Source organism: Macaca nemestrina, chromosome 14 (assembly GCF_043159975.1).
Source record: "Macaca nemestrina isolate mMacNem1 chromosome 14, mMacNem.hap1, whole genome shotgun sequence".
NCBI lineage: Eukaryota > Metazoa > Chordata > Mammalia > Primates > Cercopithecidae > Macaca > Macaca nemestrina.
Window position 1 is genome coordinate 346,368 of NC_092138.1, and position 26,135 is coordinate 372,502.

The 26,135-nt window shown below is 43.0% G+C and overlaps 1 protein-coding gene and 1 long non-coding RNA gene across 27 annotated transcripts in view; both read left to right on the top strand.

Annotated features, from left to right (window-relative positions):
* The window catches only part of AOPE (aminopeptidase O (putative)), a 386,190-nt gene that overhangs the window by 103,425 nt on the left and 256,630 nt on the right, over positions 1 to 26,135 (top strand). The gene's annotated exons all lie outside the window — the stretch shown is intronic.
* Positions 1 to 26,135, top strand: part of LOC139358257 (uncharacterized) — a 72,884-nt gene that overhangs the window by 28,056 nt on the left and 18,693 nt on the right. For both annotated transcript variants that reach the window (XR_011612961.1, XR_011612962.1), the window contains exon 3: positions 1 to 26,135. This exon is cut by the window's right edge. This is a non-coding gene — a long non-coding RNA (uncharacterized lncRNA).

Genomic DNA, 26,135 nt, shown 5'->3' on the forward strand with positions numbered 1-26,135 from the left:
GATACATGTGCAGGATGTGCAGGTTTGTTACACGGGTAAACGTGTGCTGTGGTGGTTTGCTGCACAGATCAACCCATCACCTAGGTATTAAGCCCAGCATGCATTAACTATTCTCCCTGATGCTCTCCCTCCCCCTGACAGACTCCAGTGTGTGTGGTTTCCCCGCATGTGTCCGTGTGTTCTCATTGTTCTGCTTTCACTTATAAGTGAGAACATGTGGTGTTTGGTTTTCTGTTCCTGTTTTGGTTTGCTGATGATAATGGTTTCCAGCTGCATCCATGTCCCTGCAAAGGATATGATCTTGTTTGATTTTATGGCTGCATAGTATTCCATGATGTATATATATACCACACTTTTTTATGCAGCTTATGTTTGATGGACATCTGGGTTGAATCCATATCTTTGCTATTGTGAATAGTGCTGCAGTGAACATACACATGCATGTATCTTTATAACAGAATAATTTATATTCCTTTGAGTATATACCCTGCAATGGTATTGCTTACATCCTATTTGGGTCAAATGGTATTTCTGCTTCTAGATCTTTGAGGAATGGCCACATTGTCTTTGACAGTGGGTGAACTAATTTACACTCTCACCAAGTGTAAAAGCGTTCTTTTTTTCTTTGCAACCTCACCAGCATCTGTTGTGTCTTGACTTTTTAATAATTACCGTTTTGACTGGTGTGAGATGGTGCCTGGTTGTGGTTTTGATTTGCATTTCTCTAATGACCAGTGATGTTGAGCTTTTTTTCATGTTTGTTGGCCGCACAGATGTCCTCTCTTGAGAAGTGTCTGTTCATGTCCTTTGCCCACTTTTTAATGGGGTTGTTTGTTTTTTCTTGTAAATTTGTTTAAGTTCCTTGTAGATTCTGGATATTAGACCTTTGTCAGATGGATAGATTGCAAAATATTTTTCCCATTCTGTAAGTCATCTGTTTACTCTGTTGGTAGTTTATTTTTCTGTACAGAGGCTCCTTAGTTTAATTAGATCCCATATATCAGTTTTTGCTTTTGTTGCAATTGCTTCTGGCATTTTTGTCATGAAATCTTTGCCTGTGCCTGTGCCCCGAATGGTGTTGCCTAGATTTTCTTCTAGGATTTTTATAGTTTTGGGTTTTATATTTAAGTCTTTAACCCATCTTATGTTATTGTTTAAATAAGATATAAGGAAGGGGGTCCAGTTTCAGTTTTCTGCATATGGGTAGCCAGTTCTCTCAGCACCAGTTATTATTTATTTATTTATTTGAGACGAAGTCTCGCTCTGTCGCCCAGGCTGGAGTGCAATGGCATGATCTCAGCTCACGGCAACCTCTGCCTCCTAGGTTCAAGTGATTCTTTTGCCTCAGCCTCCCAAGTAGCTGGGATTATAGGTGTGCACCACCACGCCCACTCTACTGTATTTTTAGTAGAGACACGGTTTCACTGTGTTGGCCAGGCTGGTCTTGGAACTCCTGACCTCAGGTGATCCACCCGCCTCAGCCTTCCAAAGTGCTGGGATTACAGGCATGAGCCGCCGCGCCTGGCCGTGCCTGGAGTTTCTTATACCAGAAAGCGAAGAAGCTATTGAAGATTATTAGAGCCACAATGAAGGGACTCAGGAACCAAATTGAAGTTTCTACTGGGACAATTTGAGCATCAATAAAATAACCGCAATGGTTTGAAATGCATCAAATCCGTGAGTTCGTAATAATAAAAATAAACTCATGTCATTGGCCACCTTTTAAGGATACCAGGGAATTAACTCATTATTTTGAAAACTGGTAAATAAAGAAATTCAGGCATTTATTTTGTTTTTCCTATATACAGCATCTCAGCATAATCAAATCATTGAGAAGGCGAGTTTCTCTTTATGGAATTTAGTTAATAAATTAAGAAGTAATGGTAGAATGACAGAATTATTTTTTGCAACTCCCAGATAATTAATGGATCTAGGCAGTGATCGTTTTGTGCCTCCTGATGGCAGTACGTAACACCGCTGTTGAAATACTCTTGCCCAGGTTGCCCGAGTTACACCAACCTGAATCTGATCAAGCCCCGAGATCTGATTACCAGCTTCCAGGAAATAAAGAGGGCAGAGAAACAAATTAAATGACACTACAGGAATACAGAGGATAGAAATATCTGATAGGCAATCAGGAATATCTGCTTACCAATTTACAGGAAGTACAGAGGAACAAATTAAATGACACCACAGGAGTACAGTGAGCAAAATCCAGGCAATCTTAGGCTCTGTAAGATAACCTGGTTTCTTCAAAAGATGCATTGCAAGGAAAAGAGAGAGATATCAGGAGAACTTCAAAGAAACTTAGAGAAATATCAACCAGTTACAGTGTATGGGCCTTATTTAGATCCCAATTTGGGTGAACCAAATATAAACAAACATTTATGAGCTTATCAAGAAGTTGAACACTGACTGGATAGTTAATGATATTAAGGAATTATTCCATTATTTAAGGTATAAGAAGGGTATTGTGGTTTTGTTTGAAAAAGAGTCTTTAGGCTGGGCCTGGTGGCTCATACCTGTAATCCCAGCACTCTGGGAGTCTGAGGCAGGTGAATCGCTTGAGGCCAGTAGTTCGATATCATCGTGGGCAACATTGCGAAACCCTGTCTCTACTAAAAATCAGAAGATGATCCCGTTGTGGTGACGTGCACCTGTGGTCCCAGCTACTCGGGAGGCTGAGCAGGAGAATCGCTTGAACCCGGGAGGCAGAGGCTGCAGTGAACAGAGATTGCACCCGTGCACTTCAGCCTGGGCAACAGAGCGAGACTCTGTCTCTAAATAAATACATACATAAAATAAAATAAAAAAGAGTCTATCTTTTAGAGCTATATACTAAAGTAGTTTTTTGACGGAGACAAACTCTGTTGTTAGATTGAAGTAATGCAAATGTCAGAATGGGAAATTTATATTTCATCTGACAGACATTGAATAGTCCTTATGGGTACCTGAGAAAGGAAGAGGCATGGTAAAAGGATAGGGAGTGTAGAGTGTAGAAGTAGATCCACATATGTGTGGTCGTTTGCTTTTCAGCAGAAATGCTAAGTTATTTCATAGGAGGAAAGGACAATCTTTTCAGGGTATAGTTTTGGAGTAACTTTCCCTTCCCCCCATTACTGCATTTTGTTGTGCGTAAGTGGGCAGAATAGGTTGGTTGGACAAGAGTCTAGCTAGGAGAGCCCCCCGCAGGATGTACAGGAGTAATTTTTTCCCCAAAACAATGAGTACTTTGACTCTGCAGTAAAAGATTGATGTGGTCAAGGTTTTGCTTTGGCTCATCTGTTGTCCGACCTGTGATTCTCCCGCTCTGTGTCTTCCTAACCTTGGCCAGTATTTTCTTTTATTCTGCATATCACTAGAAACAGCGAGGACACTGGTGAGAATCCAGTGATGGATGGAAAGGGATACAGAAAATTTTCAACCATCAAATAATAACCTCTGTTTTTTTCTCCTTTAAAAGAAGTTGAACTTGCTCTCATTGTTTCAGATTGGTTTCCTGCAAGTCCCACTGACTTACATTAGTACAGGCAGCAAGGCCTGTCGAGAAATGCATTGAGACTCCTGTTTATGTTGAAATCTTGCTCCATCTCTTTCTGTTTAAACCAGACCAGAGCAAAGACTTTAACAGTTTATAGGCAAATGCTTGAACTGTTTTTCTTTTTGCTTCAGTTGAAGTGGTATCTATGCAAAAGTCCAAGGAGTGGGTGAGTGGAGGGAGTGCAGTAGGGCCAAGGTATTTCTTTATCATGGCTGTTCCCAGTGTCTCTTCCAGACCATGGCTCAAAGGCTCCTTTGATCAACTGATTGATGTTTCAGTGGGTTTTCTGGATTCTTCTACTGCTCTTTGTTTTTGTCTTTGTTCTATCCCTAACCTCCCCAGGCCCCTAACCCAAATCAGTAGTCAGTCCCTAAGCAAGGGGTCTTGAGGTCTGAGATGCAGTGGTATAGGTAGGGATGCTCATCTACAGAAGAAAGGACCTTGATGAGATTGCCTGAATTTGTTTTTTTTTTCCTGCTTGTGTGTGTGTGTGTGTGTGTGTGTGTGTGTGTGTGTACAAGCACATGCACCTTTTCCAAGGAAAACGTAATTGCCATGTAACTTAGGACATACATAGAGCTCCTATAAACATTCATAGTACAGGCTTTGTGTGAACGTAAATTTTTACTTCTCTAGAGTAAACATCGAGGAGAGGGATTGCTGGATCACATGGTATGTATATATTTAAGAAATTTCCTAGCAAATTGGCTTTATAATATTGCATTCCTATCAGCAGTGAGCAAGAGTTTTCCTTGCTCTGCATCCTGGCTAGCACTTGGTATTATTAGTTTTTAAAATTTTACTCATTCTGTTAGGTTTTTAGGGGTATCTTATTGTAGTTTCTCATTGTATTTCCCTAATAGTTAATGATATTGAACATATCTTCATATGCTTATTTTCTTTGGCATCATATCTGTTCAGATCATTTATGCCCATTATTAATTGGATTGTTTTCTTGCTATTGAGTTTTGAGAGTTCCATTACGTATTTTAGATAGAATCAGATGTATGATTTGCAAATATTTTCTCCCAGCGTTTAGCTTGCCTTTTCATTCCTTTAACAGTATCTCTTGTAGAGCCAGTAATTTCAGTTTTGATGAAGTACAATTTATCAATCTTTTATTTCATAGATTGTGGTTTTGGTGTTAGGGTAGGAATTCTTTGCCTAACTCCAGATCACAGAGATTTTCTACTATGATTTTACAAAAATGTTACAGTTTTATGCTTTGTATTTAGATCTGATGTCATTTTGAGATAAATATTTTGTATGATACTAGGATTAGTTCAAGGTTCATTTTTTTTTTTTTTTTTTGCCTATGCATGTCTAATTATTTTTTTTAATTTTTTATGAATTTTAAATGAAACAAAAGGCTGGTTCTTTGAAAAGATAAATAAAATTGATAGACCATTAGTAAGATTAACCAAGAAAAGAAGAGAGAAGATCCAAATGGGCTCAATTAGAAATGAAATGGGAGATGTTACAACCAACATCACAGAAATACAAAAGATCATTCAACGCTACTATGAAAACCTTAACGTACATAAACTAGAAAACAGAGGAGATGGATAAATTCCTAGGAATATACAACTCTCCTAGCTTAAATCAGGAAGAATTAGAAACTCTGAACAGACCAATAACAAGCAGTGAGATTGAAATGGTAATAAAAAAATTACCAACAAAAAAAGTCCAGGATCGGACGGATTCACAGCCAAACTCTATCAGACTTCAAAGAAGAATTGGTACCAATCCTAGTGACACTATTCCACAATATATAGAAAGAGGGAATCCTCCCTAAATGATTCTATGAAGCCAGTATCACCCTAATACCAAAACCAGGAAAGGCCATAACAAAAAACAAAAAACTACAGATCAATATCCCTGATGAACATAGATGCAAAAATCCTTAACAGAATACTGGCTAACTGAATCCAGCAGCATATCAGAAAGATAATCCACCATGATCAAGCGGGTTTCATACCAGTAATGCAGGGATGGTTTAACATACGCAAGTCAATAAGTGTGATACGCTACATAAACAGAATTAAAAACAAAAATCACATGATCGTCTCAATTGATGCAGAGCAAGCATTTCACAAAATCCAGCATTCGTTTGTCATTAAAACACTCAGCAAAATTGGAATACAAGGGACATACCCCAATGTAATAAAAGCCATCTATGGCAGACCCACAGCCAACATAATACTGAATGAGGAAGAGTTGAAAGCTTTCTCTCTCAGAACTGGAACAAGACAAGGATGCCCACTCTCACCACTTCTATTCAGCATAGTACTGGAAGTTCTGGCCATAGCAGTCAGACAAGAGAAAGAAATAAAGGTCATCCAGATCAGTAAAGAGGAAATCAAACTGTCACTGTTTGCTGATGACATGATCGTATATCTAGAAAACCCAATAATTTTTTTTTTGTTTTGAGACGGAGTCTCGCTCTGTCACCCAGGCTGGAGCGCGGTGGCACAATCTCGGCTCACTGCTTGCCCTGCCTCCTGGGTTCACGCCATTCTCCTGCCTCAGCCTCCCAAGTAGCTGGGACTACAGGTACCCGCCACCATGCCCGGCTAATTTTTTGTATTTTTAGTATGGGTTTCACTGTGTTAGCCAAGATGGTCTCGGTCTCCTGACCTCGTAATCCGCCCGCCTCGGCCTCCCAAAGTGCTGGGATTACAGGTGTGAGCCACTGCGCCCGGCCAAAAAACCCAATAATGTTTTAACATCATTTGTTGAAACACTATTCTTTCTCCGTTGAATTGCCTTTGCATCTTTATAAAAAATGAGTGACCATGTTCGTGTGAGTCTATTTGTGTATGTTTTCATCTCTTCCATTGATTTCTGTCTCTCTCTTCCACAATAACACATCTGATTTGATCACTGAACCTTTCTAGTAAATCTTAATATTGGCTAATTTGATTCCTCCAACTTTATTGTTCTTTTAAAAATTGTTTTGATCTGGGTCTTTTGCCTTTTCATATAAACTTTAGAATTCACTTCTCTATATCTACCCAAAAAATTATGCTGGTGTTTGGTTCAGATTTGCATTAAATCTTGAGATAAATTTGGAAAGAGTTGACATCTTGACCGTGGTTATTTCCAGTGTCTCTTCCAGATGATGGTTCTTACTTTGAATCTTTTGATCCACAAACATGTTTCTCCATTTGTTTAGATGTTCTATTGTTTTTCTCATCAGTGTTTTGTAATTTACAACATAGGGGTCCTGTATTTTATTAGATTGATACCTAAGTATTTCACTTTTGTTTTTGAATTACTATAAGTAATCACTATAAGTGCTATTCTTTTTTTTTTTTTTTTTTTTTTTTTTGAGACAGAGTCTCATTCTGTGCCAGGCTGGAGTGCAGTAGCACGATCTTGGCTCACTGCAACTTCTGCCTTCTGGGTTCAAGCTATTCTCCTGCCCAGCCTCCCAAATAGGTGGGACTACAGGCATGCGCCACTACGCTCAGCTAATTTTTGTATTCTTACTAGAGATGGGGTTTCACCATGTTGGCCAGGATGGTCTTGATCTCTTGACCTTGTGATCTGCCCATCTCGGCCTCCCAAAGTGCTGGGATTACAGGTATGAGCCACCACACCGGGCCTATAAGTGGTTTTCTTTTTATATTTTAGTTTTGTTTTCATAACTAGTATATAGCAATATGATTCATTTTGTGGGTGATTTGTATCCAGTCATTTTATTTCTCGTTTATTCTATGAGTCAGTGAATAGGGACAGTTTTATTTCTTTCTAATCTATATAACTTTTTATTTTTTCCTGCTTTATTGCACTCTTAGGACTTACAATGTGATGTGGACAGGAGTGGTAAGATTGGACATCCTTTTCTTATTCCTGATCTTTTTTTTTTTTTTTGAGACAGGGTCTCACTCTGTCGCTCAGGCTGGAGTGCAGTGGTGCAATGATGACTCCCTACAGTGTCAGACCTCCTGGGCCCAATTGATCCTCCCACCTCAGCTTCTCAAGTAGCTGGCGCTGTAAGCACACCACCGCACCTGGCTAACCTTTTAGATTTTTTGTAGAATCGGTGCCTTGCTATGTTGTCCAAGCTGATCTTGAACTCCTGGGCTTAAGCCGTCTTCCTGTGTTGGCCTCTCAAAGTGCTGGGATTATAGGCATGAGCCATGTGGTCTGACCTCTTATTCTTCATCTTATAGAGAAAGTGTTTGATCTGTCACCATTAAGTATGATGTGAGCTGTAGGTTTTCATAAATGGCCTTTCCAGGTTGAGGATACTCTCTTCTACTCCTAATTCACTGAGAAATTTTATCATGAATTGGAGTTGAGTTTTGTCAGATGCTTTTTCTGTATTAATTGACAGGATCTATGATTTTTCTTTTTTAGGTTGTCAATATGTTGGATTACAGTGGTTGATTTTCAGATATTGAACCACCTTTCCATTGTCATGATAAAATCACATTTGGTTCTGGTGTATTATTCTTTTTATATATTGTTGGATGCAATTTGCTAATATTTTGTTGAGTGTTTTTGCATCTGTGTTCATGAGGGATATTGGCCTGCAGTATTCTTTTCTTGTACTCTTGACTGGTCTTAATATAAAGGTAATTCTGGCCTTACAAACTGAGTTGGGAGGTATTCCCTTCTAGAAGACAATGTTTTCTGGAAGAGATTATGTAGAGTTGGTATTATTTCTTCTTTAAATGTTTGATAGAATTCACATGTGAAACCTGGGCCTAAAGATTTCCTTTTCAGAAGGTTTTTAACTACAAATGTAATTTCATTAAATTTCTAGGACTATTTATGCTATCTCTTTCATCGTGGGAGAGTTTTGGAAGTTTATACTATTCATACAATTTTTTTTTGAATTTATCTGTAGAGAGTTGTTCATCATATTCACCATTTTTTTTTAATGTTTTCATCCTTTTTAGTGATGATTTCATTCCTGATGTTGGTAAGTTGTTCTTTTTCTTTGTCCATCTGGCTAGAGGTTTGTCACTTTTATTGATCTTTTCAAAGAGTCATCTTTTGGTTTCGTTGATTCTTCTCGGTTGTTTTTCTTGCTTACAGTTTAATAGATTCCTGATCTTATTTTTATTATTTCCTCCTTCTACTTGCTTTGAAATTTATTTTGCCCTTCTTTTTCCAGTTTCTTAAGGTAGCAACTTAGCTTATTGATTTGAGACCTTTCTTCTATTCTAACAAGCATTTAATGGCATAAATCTCCCTTAAGCACTGCTTTGGCTGTGCTCCACACGTTATTTATTTATTTACTTACTTATTTATTTTTGTGAGATGGAGTCTCACTCAGTTGCCCAGGCTGGATTGCAGTGGTGCGATCTCAGCTCACTGCAACCTGCGCCTCCTGCGTTCAAGCAATTCTCCTGCCTCAGCCTCCTGAGTAGCTGGGACTACAGGCGTGTGCCACCACGCCTGGCTAATTTTTTTGTATTTTTAGTACAGATGGGGTTTCACCCTGTTAGCCAGGCTGGTCTTGAACTCCTACCTCAGGTGATCCTCCCACCTCGGCCTCCCAAAGTGCTGGGATTACAGGCATGAGCCAATGTGCCTGGCCGCTCCGCACATTTTGATATATTATGTTTCCATTTTTATTCATTTTGATGTCTTCTAATTTTCTTTGGGACTTTCTCTTTGATCCATGGACTGTTTAGATGTATGTTGTTTGAGCTGCAGTTGTTGGGAGATGCTCCTCTTACCTTTCTATTATTGATTTTTAGTTAATTCACTTATATCAAAGGATACTTTTTTGTGATTTAAATTATTTTCTTTTTCTAAATTAAGATTTTTGTCTCAGGATATGGTGTATCTTGGTGAATGTTCCATGTGTACTTTAAAAGAATATCTATTCCTAGCTTGGCACAGTGGCTCACACCTCTAATCCCAACATTTTGGGAGGTCAAGGCAGGAGGATTGCTTGAAGCCAGGAGTTTGAGACCAGCCAGGGCAACAAAGCAAGAGCCTGTCTCTACAAAAATTTTTAAAAATTAGCTGGGCGTGGTGACACATGCCTGTGGTCCCAGCTACTTAGGAGGCTGAGGTGGGAGGATCACTTGAGCCTAGGAGTTCAAGGCTGCAATGAGCTATGGTTGTGCCGCTGCACTCCAGCTTGGGTGACAGAGCAAGACCCTGTCTGTGAAAAACAAACAAAAAGAAAACAAGAAGCCGCGTACGGTGTCTCACGCCTGTAATCCCAGCACTTCGGGAGGCCTAGGTGGGAGGATCACTTGAGGTCATGAGTTCGAGACCAGCCTGGTCAACATGGTGAAACCCTGTCTCTACTAAAAATACAAAAATTAACTGGGCGTGGTGGCGGCACCTGTAGTCCCAGCTGCTCAGGAGGCTGAGGCAGGAGAATTGCTTGAACCTGGGAGGTGGAGGTTGCAGTGAGCCGGGATCGCGCCACTTACTCCAGCCTGGGGACAGAGCGAGAGTCCGTCTTACAAAAAAAGAAAACGACAAACAAAAGAAAACCAAAACTAAGTTTATAAGAAGGAATGTCCATTCTGCTGTTATTGGACGGAGTTGTCTATCCACGAATCTCCTTCCCCTTTCCTTGTGTGTTACAGTGTTTTACGTGTTACGTCTGCAAAGACTGAAGACCTCATCAGAGAATCCTGTGTTTGCTTTCAGTTGTCAAACACATTTTAAACAACTGAACAACAGAAAGATACTCTGCTTACCCAGATGTTTACCATTTCTGTTCTTTCTTCGTTTCTGATGTTTCAGGTTTCCTTGTGGTTTCATTTTCCTTTTATTTGAAGAGCTTTCTTTAGAAATTATTTTAGAGCAAGATTTGTTGACAAGAAATTCTCTCAATTTACATTCATTTCAGAATATCTTTATTTTACCATCTCAATAAAAATTAATAAAAATAAAAAATAAAAATGCTATGTTTCTTCCCCTGGCCTCCAAGGTTTTTATTTTGAAATCCACCGTCATTCAAATTATTCTTCCTTATAAGTGATAGAAGGATTTCTGTGACTGTTTTCAAGCATTTTTACTTTGTCTTCAGTTCTTAGTATTTGATTATGATTTGTCTTGGAATTGACTTGTTTGAGTTTATCGTTTAAGCTTTGCCCATCATCTCGGGTGTGTAAGTTTATGTATTTTGCCAATTTTGTGGGGTTTTTGACCCTATGTCTTCAAACATTTTCTTCTGTGCTACAGCCTTTCTCTGTCTCTGGGACTCTTAACGACACAAATGTTAGACCTTTTAGTATCGGTTCACAGATCCCTGGGGCTTTGAGCATTTTTCTTCAAAAATATTTTCTGTTTTTCAGATTGGATTTTATTGCTTTATCTTCAAGTTCACTGACTCTTTAGTCCAGAGGTTTCCAACCCCCATGCTGTGGCCCAGTATTGGTCTGTGGCCTGTTAGGAATCTGGCTGCACCACGGGAAGTGAGCGGCCAGAAGTGAGCGTTATGGCCCGAGCTGCACCTCCTGTCAGATGAGTGGCGGCGTTAGATTCTCACAGGAGCTCAAACCCTGTGGTGAACTGTGCACGCGAGCAATCTAGGTTGCACGCTCCTTATGAGAAGCTAATGCCTGATGATCTGAGATGGAACCATTTCATCCCAAAACCGTCTCCCCCCACATCCCCCAGGTCTGTGGAAAAATTGTCTTCCTCAAAACTGGTCCCTGGTGCAGATTAGAAGAAGTCTGCTACTTCCAATCTGCTATTGAGCCTATCGCATGAGGTGTTTTAAAAAGTCTTGGTTATTGTATTTTTCAGGTTTAAGTTTTTAATTTGTTTCTGCATTATATCTTCTATTTATTTGCTGAGATCTTCTGTGTTTTAATTTATATCAATAGAGTTAACCATTACTTCCTTGAACATTTTTATAACTACTTTGAAGTCTTTGTCAGATAATTTCAATATCTCTGTCATTCCACAGTCATTTGTTGACTGTCTTTTCTCACATGAGTCAAGATTTTCTTGATTATTCATATGCCAAGTAGTTTTGGATCGTATCCTGGGCATTTTGAATATTATGAGACTCTGGGTATTATTTAAAACCAAAGACAACGTTTTTGTTGTTTTCAGCAAATGATCAGTGCGTTTTAGGGCTGGGCTACCAGTGCCGAATAGCTTTCCGGAAGTTTAGTTTCAGCGTCTGTTCTGTTTTTAAAGACTTGGCATTGTTGTTGGCACCTGTCCCATGTGTGCACCACCCAGTTGCCAGTCTGGGACCCGGGTGTGGTCTGTCCTGTAGTGTCTGGAATACTGCTCTGCTTGGGGTCGGATCTCCACATTGTAGCTTGGGGATGAGCTCAGGAGTTTATAGACGTCTTTATGGGGTCATGGACCCTCCCTCTCTGCAGTCTGCCTCGTACTTTCTCGTTCTCCGAGCCTCCTTTTTTTGGTCTCATGGCAAGAAAACTGAGGCTTTTATTACTCCTCTCCGTCACACACTCTCCACAACTGTGTCCATTTCCAGGGCCAAGCAGCAGGAGTAAAAACTTACCCATTTTTATTCACCAAAACTGAATAGAATTGAGAAATATTTTCAAACTGTAAGTGGAATATTTATTTTGTGTGGAAGAAATACAGTAATGTGTCGCTAAATTATGGGGATGCATGCTGAGAAAGCGTTATGTGATGTTGTCATTGTGCGGATGTCACAGAGTGCATTTACGCAGACCTAGCTGGTACAGCCTCCTACGCACCTGCGCTAAATGGTGCGCTACACACCTGTACAGCATGTGGCTGCTCTGACTACTGTAGGCAATATCACACAGTGGTAACTGTGTATCTAAACATAGTAAAAGTACAGTAAAAATACAGTATTATAAGCTTATGGGACCACAGTCACATATGTGGCCCATCATTGATGACACGTTCTTATCCAATGCATAGTTGTAACGCTTAAGAAGAAACAAATGTAGGTGATAAGAAAACGTTGACATCTTCAAAATGTCCATGCTTGTCCCCAAAACTTACTTGTATGCCAGTAAGTGTATGTTGTTTAGAGCCTGGGGAGTGGGGTGCCAAGGGCTATGGATTTTCGCTGTTTCTGTCATCAGGTAGGGTTGCCTCTGCTTTATTTGATGTGGCTTTTTCTTTTCGCTCTTTTTTTTTGAGACGGAGTCTCGCTCTGTGGCCCAGGCTGGAGTGCAGTGGCCGGATCTCCGCTCACTGCAAGCTCCGCCTCCCGGGTTCACGCCATTCTCCTGCCTCAGCCTCCCGAGTAGCTGGGACCACAGGCGCCCGCCACTATGCCCGGCTAATTTTTTGAATTTTTAGTAGAAACGGGGTTTCACCGTGTTAGCCAGGATGGTCTCCATCTCCTGACCTCGTGATCCGCCCGCCTCGGCCTCCCAAAGTGCTGGGAGTACAGGCTTGAGCCACCGCGCCCGGCCTGGATGTGGCCTTTTCATGGTACACCAGTGTGGGGGGCACATCATCAAGGAAGTGGTACCCCCACCCTGTGACACTCGGTCTCTCAGGGAGGTCTGAGGCCAGGGCACTTGGTCCTGTGTTCTCCTCAGGCCCGCCCTGGAAGCTCCAGAAAACACCGGGAGTGTAAGGGCGACCACTGGCCACACCTGGGCCGCGCTGAGCAGGCATTCATGCAGCCTTGTCTTTCAGTTGCCGTCACCTTTCTTCCCTTCTGTCTTATGAGTGGCACTGCCATCTGTTGAGTAACTGAAGACACAAACGTCCGTGTTAGCGTGAACTCTTGCTAACCTCCCGCTCACTCTGTCAGTCAGGCAGCAGGCACTGTGTCCTCTTCCTCCACGTCTTCCTGAAGTCGGTCCTCTCCTCCTCGCTGCAGATGCTTTCTGCATAGAACCTCCGTCATCTCAGGCTTCCTTTGAGGGACCTTGGGGTCCCTACCTCTGGCCCTGTTCCCTCCAGTTCATTCTCTGTACTACTGTCGGAATCTTCCTTCCGTAATGCAGACCTGATTAACCTGGTGAAAAGCAACTAGAATTGGTTTCATGTCACCTTAGCATGACACACAGGCCCTTCCCTGCCTCCCCATGCCGGTGTCTCTGGTGCACTTCACTCGCAGAAACGCTGGTCTCTCTCCTGTCCTGATTCCTCCGTGCTCCAGGGTTTCTCAGGCCTCTGCGCTTTTCACATCTTGTTCCTCCTACTTAGCCTCCCCTTCCTGTTTCCCCACCCCGCTTTCCTGCTGCCTGGCAAGCTTCTACTCATCCTTGAATCCACTTCAGGAATGTCGTCCTCTGTGGCCTTTGATCACCTAGAGTGAGTTAATTCCAGCCTCCAATCCTAGTAGAGTCTGTGTGCGCTTATTGACCTTTTTGTACTCTATTTTGTTGGGTCTGTGTCAGTGTCTCTGAGACTTGGTTCTCAAGGACCTCAGGTCTACTGTGTCTTATCATGTCCTCAGTGCTGGGTACGGTGTCTGGCATCTAGAAGAGGCTCAACCAGAGGATGAGCAGTCAGTTTGCTGTGATTACCATATGGCTTCCTCAGCCTCCTGGGCAGGTTGGGGATCAGACATAGAATGCCCATGAGCCTTTGAAACCAAGTTTTTAGTGGATATTAGACTCACTCAATTTAACCCAACTTGCTTTTTATCTCATGTAATATTGCTCTAATGATTATGACTCTCGAATACCCCATTACTGTTCAGAAAGGAAAAGACTGTACTGTTGCATTGCTTTTTCTCTCATAATCCAAACTGTAGTATTTGCACTTGACTTTTGGTTTCCCTCAAATATACTTTCCCATCATCTTATATATGCCTTGGTGTTATTTTTTAAGTTATTGCTATCTTTTTGTTGGTAAGTTATTTAAAGATATTGCTATCTTTTGTTGTTAAATTTAGGTAAAGTTATTCCTTCATCTGACTATATCTGGGCTATTTATTTTTCTCCATGGAGTTGCTCAGTCATGCCTGGCATATCATTTATTTTCTTGAAGGAGGATATTTATTAGTTTCATTTTGTTTTTTGAGGCGGAGTCTCCCTGTGTCGCCCAGGCTGGAGCACAGTGATGCGATCTCGGCTCACTGCAAGCTCCACCTCCCAGGTTCAACTGATTCTTATTCTTCAGCCTCCTGAGTAGCTGGGATTACAGGCACTCACCACCATGCCCAGCTAATTTTTCTGTTTTTAGTAAAGATGGGGTTTCACCATGTTGGCCAGGCTGGTCACTAACTAGTAGTTTTAATTTTTGAGAAGCCCCCTGTTCCCTTCTAAGAAAAAAAGAGGGGAGGCAAAAAATCCAATTACTTTGAAACGAAATCTATTTATTTATTTATTTTTCTTTTTAATTATACTTTAAGTTCTAGGGTACATGTGCACAGTGTGCAGGTTTGTTACATATGTATAAATGTCACATGTTGGTGTGCTGCACCCATTAACTCGTCATTTACATTAGGTATATCTCCTAATGCTATCCCTCCACCCTCCCCCCACCCCACGACAGGCCCCAGTGTGTGATGTTCCCCTTCCTGTGTCCAGTGTTCTCATTGTTCAATTCCCACTTATGAGTGAGAACATGCGGTGTTTGGTTTTCTGATCTTGCGATAGTTTGCTGAGAATGATGGTTTCCAGTTTCATCCATGTCCCTACAAAGGACATGAACTCACCCTTTTTTATGGCTGCATAGTATTCCATGGTGTATATGTGCCACGTTTTCTTAATCCAGTCTGTCACTGATGGACATTTGGGTTGGTTCCAAGTCTTTGCTATTGTGAATAGTGCTGCAATAAATACGTGTGCGTGTGTCTTTATAGCAGCATGATTTATAATCCTTTGGGTATATACCCAGTAATGGGATGACTGGTATTTGAGGAATAGTATTTGAGGAATACCATTCTAGTTCTAGATCCTTGAGGAATCGCCACAGTCTTCCACAATGGCTGAACTAGTTTACAGTCCCATCAACAGTGTAAAAGTGTTCCTGTTTCTCCACATCCTCTCCAGCACTGAAAAGAAATTTATAATTGACACATAATATTGTACATATTTATAGGATATAATGTGATGTTTCAGTGCATGTATACATAGTATAATGGTCAAATCGGAGTAATTACCATGCCCATCACTTTAAGCATTTGTCGTTTCTTTGTGGGGACAACATTCAAAATCTTCTCTTTAAGTTAATCTTGAAATATATACTACGTTGTTATTTGCTGTAGTCACCCTACTGTGTAATGGAACCCAGAACTTATTCTTCCAGTCTAACTGTAGCTGTGTACCCACTGACCAACCTTTCCTGTCCTCTCCTTCCCATGCTGGCATATTATTTAAATCCACAGACACATATTGAATAGCCACTTTGTGCCAGAAACTCTTGGCACTGGGGTACAAGACAAAGCCAGAATCTGTGCCTTGGAAGAACTCCTAGTCTCAGGGGGCAGATGGGTCTGTTCCTAGGGCCGCTGTGAGGCTGGAGCAGGCTGGATGTGGGCTGTCTGTGGGAGTGGGGTTCAGGTGGGATGGTATGGAGCCTCTGAGGCCAGGATACAAGTTACCTGAGGCAGTCAGTGAGTGCCTTGTGGAAATAGAAAAGTGACCATTTCATAAAAAAAAGATGAAGAAGTCCAAGAATTTAATTATTCATTCAATCAATTAACAAATATTTATTGAACACCTACTATGTGCAAGTACTATTCCAGGTGCTCAGAACAAAGCCCATTGCATATGGAACTTGAGTTCTGCTAGGGGAGACAAATAGGCAGGCATATGAATATTTAATATGTTCTCAGGTAATGAAAACACTATGAAGAAAAATAAAGCAGAGAAAGGAAACTTGGGAATAAGGAACTCTGCTGCTTTCTGTGGGCTATTCAGGTGGACTTTCGGAGAATGTGGTGTGCCAGCACAGACAAGACACAGAATCAGGTGGGGCAGAGCCCCCAGGTGGGAAGCACTTTGCAAGCTGGGACAACTGCAGGAAGACCAGACTGCTGGTGTTGAATGAACGAGGGAAAAAGTGGTAGGAAGTAAAACTGGAGAAGTTGCTGAGGACCCAATTCCATGGGGTGTTACAGGGTTTTTATTCTGAGCAATTTGTGGGGAGCCATTTGAAGGTTTTAAGTAGGAAGTAACATGATTTGAGGTGTGCCTTGAAAAGATCATGCTGGTTAGATACCTGATTTGGGGGAACAGGAAAGGAAAGGGGCAGGGAAGAGCAGGCATACAAGTTAAAAAGCTAATAGAGAAATCTACATGTGAGATCATGGTAGCTTGGACTAGAATTGGTAACGGTGAGAAGTGTTCAAATTTGGGATATTTTGAAGAGCTGTTGGGATTTTGGAGTGGATTGTATCTAAGATGTGAGAGAAAAAGGAGTCAAGAACAATTTCAAGATTTGGTGGCATTTTGTTGAGGTAGGGCTGGGCAGGGGAAGAATAAGGTTGTAGGAGAAAATCAAGGTTGATTTTAAATGTATTGAGTCTGGGCCGGGTGCAGTGGCTCACGCCTGTAATCTCAGCACTTTGGGAGGCCAAGTGGGGTGCGGGGGGGGGGGGGTGGGTCACCTGAGGTCAGGAGTTCGAGACCAGCCAGGCCAACATTGTGAAACTCCATCTCTATTAAAAATACAAAAATTTGTCAGGTGTGGTGTTGGGTGCCTGTAATCCCAGCTACTGGGGAGACTGAAGCAGGAGAGTCACCTGAACCTGGGAGGTGGAGATTGCAGTGAGCTGAGATGGCGCCATCGCACTCCTGCCTGGGCGATGAGAGTGAGACTCCATCTAAAAAAAAAAATGTTTTGCGTCTGAAATGCTGAGTGGAAATATAGCTGGAGTTCAAGAGGCAGCCCATGACTAGAGATCTGAATTTGCAGAGCCTTCAGGATACAGATGGTATTTGACGTCATGAAACTGGAGGGGCACATCCTGGAGGGAGGTGGAAAGAAGGCCAGTGGTGTGCAGCCTGAGCTGTGGCGTCAGGAATCTCAGCTGCCGAGAAGTGGAAGTTATGAGGACTGAGGGTGGACTGTGGGATTTGGTTCAGTGGGGGTCACTGGTGACCTGGAAGAAGGCAATTGTGATAGAATATTGGGAAAAGAAGCTTAACTGGGGTGAGTTGAGGAGAGAGGGCAGGGCAAGAAAGTTGAGACATCAAATACAGGCAGTGCTTTCAGGGGGTCCTACTGTAAGATTAAAGAAATAGGGAAGTTGCTGGAGAAGGATGGGAAGTCAACTGAGGATGTTTTAAGGGCACCATCTATCAGAGCACATTTGTGTGCTGAAGAGAATAACCTGGGCAAAGAGAAAGCAGCTGACTGGGCACGGCAGCTCACGCCTGTAATCCCAGCACTTTCCAAGGCCGAGGCGGGAGGATCGCTTGAACCCAGAAGTTCAAGATCAGCTTGGAAAACAAAGTGAGATTCCATCTTTACAAAAATTTAAAAAAATTAGCTTGGCATGGTGGTGTGTACATGTGTTCTCAGCTACTCGGGAGGCCGAGGTGTGAGGATCGCGTCAGCCTGGAAGGTTGAGGCTGCAGTGAGCCAGGGGTGGCCCCGCTGCTCTCCAGCCTGGGTGACAGAGCAAGACTCTGTCTCTGAATGAATGAGTGAATGAATGAATGAATGAATGAAGCTGATGAGAGTGGAGAGGATAGTGGATGATTGCAGTGACCATATTCACTGAGGTGGTGGGAAGGGTGGGGATGTAGAATAGGAGTAAAGTGGGTCTTTGATGAGCACACAGGTTTACCCACTATCAAAGACGGGGAGGCACGTGTGGAGGTGGCTGCAGGGAGGTTGGGAGATTTGGTGGTTCCCTTTGTGTACACACACACACACACACACACACTCACTCCACACACCCCCACCCTCCCGCCATGCCTGCAGTGCAGGCTACAAGGAGGAAATGATGAGATGTGAAGCTGGAAAGGTGGGTGGGGATGGATATTGTGGAGAGGCTCTTCCATCCACCTAAGGAGTTTGGATCTCGTTCTGTGGCAGAGGGGAGCCTGGTGGCTAGTGAGTGTGGGAGGAGCCGGATCTTCTGTGGGATGGAGGCAGCAGGAGCTCCAGTGGGGCTGGGCTGGCGGGAAAACCTGGGCCCAGAGGCTGCTGCCGGGCCGGGTGAGCTCTACTTCTGTATTCCGTCAATATGTTGTTAACACGTACTTTTCCGAGGTTGAATAGATTCTTATAGATGACTGAAGAAAATGAAATTAATTCAAGTAGTAATGAAGTGGAACTACGTTAGCTGCCAGGCAAGCGGCTGATTTCCTTTAATAAGTTGAATCATTAATGGGTTGGGAGACAGACCTTCGTGTGCGGTAAGGGAGGAAACAGATATGAGTGGGAGAAAATGTGAGGTATGTTGGAAGCAAAACAATCTCATTAGTTACTCTTAATACCCTTAGACCTTCTGTAGGCACTGCTGGTATCTTTTAACAGATGAAGGGGGAGAGTCCAGGGCATTTCAGTCACTGCTCGTAGCACCCAGAAAATCAACTGGTAGACCTAGGATTTAAATGGTGTTCTTGAATTTCTAGTTCTTCACTTGGTCCTTGGACTGAAGCAAAGTGAGAAATCTTGGCGATAAACCGCCTGCTGGATTGGGGACATATCGCTTAGGCTTTATGTTCAGGTCCGCACTATTTCACGTGATCTGTACAGTCTAAAGCGGGAGTTACTTGGCTACCAGCACAGGGGGAAATGTCACACTGCCGTCACTCATTCGATCCCATTGTAAGGCCCTCTGTGGAAGATAAGGTCTCGCCAGCATATACTTGGTTAATGAGTAAAACATGGAGCTTGGGCCAGCACGGTGGCTCACGCCTGTAATCCCAGCACTTTGGGAGGCCAAGGCGGGCGGGTGACAAAGTCAGGAGGTCAAGAGCAGCCTGGCTAATATGGTGAAACCCTGTCTCTACTAAAACTACAGAAGTTAGGCTGGGCGCGTTGGCTCATGCTTGTAATCCCAGCACTTTGGGAGGCCGAGGCGGGCGGATCATGAGGTCAGGAGATCGAGACCATCCTGGCTAACATGGTGAAACCCTGTCTCTACTAAAAATACAAAAAATTAGCCAGGCGTGGTGGCGGACACCTGTAGTCCCAGCTACTTGGGAGGCTGAGGCAGGAGAATGGCGTGAACGCGGGAGGTGGAGCTTACAGTGAGCCGAGATCCGGCCACTGCACTCCAGCCTGGGCGACAGAGCAAGACTCCGCCAAAAAAAAATTATAATAATAAAAAAAAAATTAGCCAGGCGTGGTGGCGCATGCCTGTAGTCCCAGCTACTTGGGAGGCTGAAGCAGGAGAATCTCTTGAACCCGGGAGGCAGAGGTTGCAGTGAGCCGAGATCACGCCACGACACCCCAGCCTGGGCGACAGAGGGAGACTCTGTCTCAAAAAAAAACCCAAAACAACCCAAGAAACCAAAAAAACAAACATGGAGCTTGGCTCGGAGATGGCTGTGACTGCTTCACGTCCTCTCCTGTGAATGCCCTGCCAAGCTAATAGCCCCGGTAAGAGGGGGCAGCGTTGTTATAGTTACGTCTCCACATTTTATTGTATTTTATTTATTATTATTTTTTTTTGAGATGAAGTTTCACTCTTGTCGCCCAGGCTGGAGTGCAACGGTGTGATCTTGGCTCACTGCAACCTCCACCTCCCGGGTTCAAGTGATTCTCCTGCCTCAGCCTCCCAGGTAGCTGGGGTTACAGGTGTGCACCACCACACGCAGCTAATTTTTGGGGTATTTTTAGTAAAGATGAGTTTTACCCACGCTGGTCACGAACCCCTGACCTCAGGTGATCCACCTGCCTCGGCCTCCCAAAGTGATGGGATTACAGGCGTGAGCCGCCGCGCCCGGCCGAGTGTAAACATTTTAAGATGCATCCTGAGTTCAGAAATGCTAAAATCAGGCAGGGGCAGGAATAGTAAGTGAGAAAGTGCGTCTTAGGACGAGGAATTAGGGGTAGCTCAAATTTGTTTAACATGAAATTCTGGAAAAGGTTGTCCTTTAGAAATAAACTTGTATTTTCGTTGAAGTTTAGTTTTAAGTGTTTTACTGCTAATCCTGACTCCAGAGTTTGGCTTTAGGGTTAAATGAGAGAGTGTGTGTAAGGCATTTAAAGCAGTCCCAGCGCTTAGTGAAGGCTTAATAGACACTCATTGTAAATTGTAATTACTGTTATAATACTTTTCTTAATATACTTTCCAGGGAGCAGCAGATTTTTTGAAGTATTCCCAATTGTTAAATGTTATTTACTTGGTAACCTTTTTTTCTTTTCTTTTTTTTTTTTTTTTTTTGCAGTAATATCTTCAAGTACTTTAGAACAGTGGTCTCCGACCTCTTTGGCCTGGGAGACCTGTTTTGTGGAGACAGTTTTTCCACGGGGGTGGGGAGGAGGGCATGGTTTAGGGGTGAAACTGTTCCACTTTGGATCATCAGGCATTAGAGTCACATAAGGAGCTTGCAGCCTAGATCCCGCTCGTGCACAGTTCACAGCTGGGTTTGTGCTGCTATGAGAATCTAATGCCAGGCCGGGCGCAGTGGCTCACGCCTGTAATCCCAACACTTTGGGAGGCCGAGGTGGGAGGGTCACCTGAGGTCAGGAGTCCGAGACCAGCCTGGCCAACACGGCGAAACCCCGTCTCTACTAAAAATACAAAAATTAGCCAGGCGTGGTGGCGCGAGCCTGTAGTCCCAGCTCCTCAGGAGGCTGAGGCAGGAGAATGGCTTGAACCCGGGAGGTGGAGGTTACAGCGAGCCAAGATCGCACCACTGCCCTCCAGCCTGGGCGACGGAGTGAGACGCCATCTAAAGAAGAAAGACCATCTAATGCCGCTGCTGAGCTGACCGGAGGCAGAGCTCAGGCAGGAGCGTTGGCTTGCTGAGGGTCACCTCCTGCTGTGCAGCCTGGCTCCCACCAGTCCCAGCCTGTGAGATGAGGACCTCTGCTTTAGAAGTATTTCTAATTGTAAAAATGTTACTTTTTAGTTGGTAGCATATTTTTTATTAGCAAGAAGACATAGATTTTAAATTAAATTATGAGTACGCAAAAAAAAAAAAAAAAAAAAATAGAACTTACTGAATGCCTGATTGAGTGTGGCACTGGCTCAGTGCTAATTAGAGGAAACGTCTCTCACCCACAGAGGTGGTCCTGCCTGTGGGCTGTTATAACCCATGGCAGACACCACAGAAATGACCACTAACATTGAGCTGTATCATGATGTGCACATATGCCTGAGTCGCTTCTAAGCAGTGTACCTTTAATCCTCATTTCATCTTCCCAGCACCCCCTGCGCTAGGAACTCGTATCATTTCCTTTTCAGAGGGAAGAAATCGGAAGCCGGTATACTCAGCTGGCAGTGGTAGAGCGGAACTGGAGCTCACCGCCTGGCTCCAGAGTGGTGCCCCTAATTACGACGCTGTACAGCCTCTTTCTGATACGAGGCGAACGCTGTTGGTTGCCCACCCAACAACCAGCCCCTTGCTGGAAAAGCCTCGGTTTTGTGTGGTTGGTTACCCCTCCCTGTGTGTCTTTGTGAAGGCGAATCTGGTCCACGTTTCCGTGAGTTCATCCTGGATCATGTAAGTTGATCATGGTGTTCCATTTCTCCTTGCCAAGGATTCGGTTAGGCAGGGACATTTGACAAGATTCTGGCTGCGGGAATATGAGGAGTAACTCTCCGCAGGCTTCTCAGAAAACGTTCTTCACAGAGAGACATAGACATAAAAGGAAGGACATCTCTCTTCCTCCCCTGACTTGCTCACACCTAGCAATGTGGCCGCGAGCTTGTACCAGCCTGGGGATGACGCCAATGCCAAGTAAGGCACAACCAAGAAAATGACGGAGAAGCAGAGCTCTGACAGTCTATACCTGGAGGCGCCCATCCCTGTGCCTTTCATTCAGTGAGCGAAAAAGACCCTTCATCGCTTAGGCCAGTTTGAATGGGCTTTTCTGTTACTGGTAGCCAAAGGGGTGCTAAGTTGGAGCGTCCCTGTAGGCAAAGGGTGACCGGTAGGCTGAGATCTAGACGCCCTCAGCCAGAGTCCCACGCCGGTTACCTCCACCACTAGGAGCCTCGTTTGATCAGGGAATATGCAGATGTGTTTTCTCTTTGTATCATGGCATTTTAAAGAGTGGGAAGCATTGTCTTAACTGATCAAAAACATGAAATAGGAACGTTATGTGTCAGTATGCATCGATAATATTTTAAAGAATAAATGTATGTTTCTAAGAAAATGTCTTTTGCCCCTCATTCTTTGGGCTGGATTCCCTCCAGACCTCATTCAAGTATGATTTCCTCCGAAGAGCTTTCCCTAACTTCACCGGCCATTACTTGCTGTCTCCTCAGAAGATTCTTAGTATTTCTGTTAGCAGTTACATCACTGTGCTGTGATGATTGGTCTTTCAAGTCTGTCTTTGCCAGTGGACTGTAAGCTCTAGAGAGAAAGTAGTTCCTGGTTGAGAATGGCTGTCAGCTCAGAACAAGCTCAACTGTAGTAGCTAAATTAACCTAGATGTGGCAGTCATGCTAGATACTGTGACTCCTACAATACTGATTCTCAGTCCTCGCTGCTTTTTAACCACGTCCTGATTCCCATCCCTGGAGGTGGTGATGTATTTGGTGTGGGCTACAGCCCAGACATTGGTGCTTTAAAGGCCCCGGTGATTCCAGCGTGCAGACAAGTTGGGAAGAGAGTTGCAGGAAGGGAGTGACATAGCCAGAGGGAAAGACAACAAAGAGCATTTGAGAACTGTGATGACAGTGGATGTGAAAGGGATCAGCAACACTAGATGTCACTGGGTCCAGAGAATCCAACAAGGAGCTTGTCACAGTAGCCCTGATGAGAGATGATGAACCCAGAACAAGGGTGGACCCCGTAGACATAATAATTTGAGCAGCTGCTGTGGGAGATGCCTTATGTCAGTGTCATCTTAGGTAGTTCTCCTCATCCTGCCTACACCAGAGAAGCCTTTTAAAAATACAAGTACTTGGATCCCACCCCAGAGATTCTGATTAAATTGATCTGGGGTAGCTTCTAGGCAGCAGTACTTTGAAATTTTTTTAAAGCTCCCCAGATGACTTTAATGAGTTGCCAAGGTTGGGAATTACTGCCTTGGAAGAACAGCAGTAGGACTCAACCCTAGTTCAATGTCAGTATCACAGGCTTCCTGACTTGAGATGTGGAGGAGAGGCTTGCATAGACTGGGGTGGGAAGAGGAGTGGCTGGGAGTTGAGCATAGGGTAAGGAACAAGGAGAGAAGATAGATATAGCTTCTGCATGGAGTTCAGTTTGAACTGACAGTGGGATCGGACATCGTGACAACTTTTGGCTGTGTGTTTACACAGGCCTAACGAAGGTAAGCTGGAAGACTGAGAGCAGAGTTTCTCAGTGTGGCTCATAGACCACTGGGGATGCCCCCACCATACCCCAAAGTCAGTTAGGTGACCTGCAGGGGCTTTCGCAGTTTCAGAGGAAACACCAATGCAGTCATTTTATTCTTACATGTTTTATTCATTAAAAATGTTAGTGGAATCCTGTTATTAATCATCTTTAAGATTATGTATATGCCAAAAAGAGTGTTAATCACTTTGTCTTGGCTACTATTTGGTCAGCTGAGTGCAGTTCACCTCAACTGATATATTTTTCCATTATCTGCCATTCTTATTCACACATTTTCATTGACTTTAGGTATTCTATGCCAATTCCAAAAAATAGCTCAATGACTGAGTGTTGAAGGGCAAAAGGAGAAATAGAATGAATCAAGTAAATATTAGAATTCTTAAAAATATTAGAACTATAGTGACTAGGACCGCAGTACAGATATAGAAATCTATATGTAGTGGATGAGACAAATGATTCCTTTGAGTAGAATGATTTAACACAAACAGCCAAAAAAGGAAAAAATATAATTACAACTATATGAAATTAGGTTTTATTGAACAAGGATGGGCGCGGTGGCTAATGCCTCTAATCTTAGCAGTTTGGGAGGCCGAGGTGAGCAGATCACTTGAGGTCAGGAGTTTGAGAGCAGCCTGATAACTGGTGAAACCCTATCTCCACTAGTGTGGTGGCGTGTGCCTATAGTCCCAGCTACTTGGGAGGCTGAGGCAGAAGAATTACTTGAATCTAGCAAGCAGAGGTTGCAGTGAGCTGAGATTGCGCCACTGCACTCCAGCCTGGGCGACAGCGTGAGACTCCGTCTCAGAAAAAAAATATTATCCAACAAGTAGTCCATTCAATCTCACGTCACTGTGTACTGTCCTTTTATCAGATGGTGACATGAAGTCATGAAGCTTTTCTATTATTTTTAAACACGAAGATAAACCTATTGTTTCCAGAATATATCCAAAATAGTATTTTTCAAAGTGAGATTTGAAAATGTTGAATTTGAGATTCTACAGTGATACCAGAAATGAGGTCAAAATGTCAGAGGCAGTATTCAGAGCTCTACTAACAAGGTACAAGACGCACTACTGTTGGAAAACGTAGTAAGATTAGCTTTGACGTTAACGATGAGTTTAATGTGCAGAGAAGGCAGAATAGGGTCTTGGCAAAATGCTTCATCAGACAGATGTGTGTAAGATCCATGGTACACGCGTGGAAAAGCGGTTCCTCTCATAGGTACATGCTGGCAGGTCTTTCACTTCACACTTGGGCAGAACCAGTGAGGTGCAGAGTGTCCCTCACCTCTTAGCACATGCGCAGTACTTATGTGAGCCGGAACTTAGCACATGCGCAGTACTTATGTGAGCCGGAACTTAGCACATGCGCAGTACTTATGTGAGACGGAACTTAGCACATGCGCAGTACTTATGTGAGACGGAACTTAGCACATGCGCAGTACTTATGTGAGACGGAATTACCTGATGAGTTTTTGTTCAATGAAAATCCACATCGTAAGAGAAGACTGCTTTGTTTGATTTGGTTAATGATTATATTGTGAGTCATGAAGGAGAATGAAAAAGGTAAGTTGGGATCCGTGGCAACCAGTAAGAAAGGACAGAAAGGACATTGTTACATGACTCAAAGAAGTTGCATTAGAAAGTGGTGGATGGCAGTATTTTATTTTCAGAATGTGGTGGTCTGTACTGTGCCTCCCGACACTGTAGTTGAAAGGAATTGTGAAAATGTGACAATTTCTTATAAAAATGAAGAAAATGGGTAGCAAGTCATGTACTGGAGGCAAAGGTGCCTCACGAAAGATTTTGGAATGTGGTGTGAATTAAAAACATGACACTGAACAGTGTCTGTAAAGCCCATTTCTATTATTTAGGTGGCTTTCTCAAATAATGTGCTATTTTAAGGCTGAACATTAAGATTTTTAATGCTAAGCACAAGAAATCCTGTTACAGATATGTGAGGGCAGAGACCATCTTCTGGTTTCCAGCTGTATCCCTAGTGCCAAGCAGTGTCACCAGTAGCTACTAAATATTTGCTGAATGAATGGATTTTTATTAATTAGTCAAAGAACTGATGACATGCTATAGGTTATGTTTTAAAACGACATCCAAATGCTAAAACATGCTTGCAACCAAAAGTAGGTTACAACCCAAAAGTAGGTTACACATCTATTTGTTGATTTCACTTCCCCAATGGAACATTTAACCCAGCCTTCTAGCTCTTGAATTTATTGTGCCCATCAATTTATGTTTACCGTAATAAACGTGAAATCAACTCATAATTTGTAG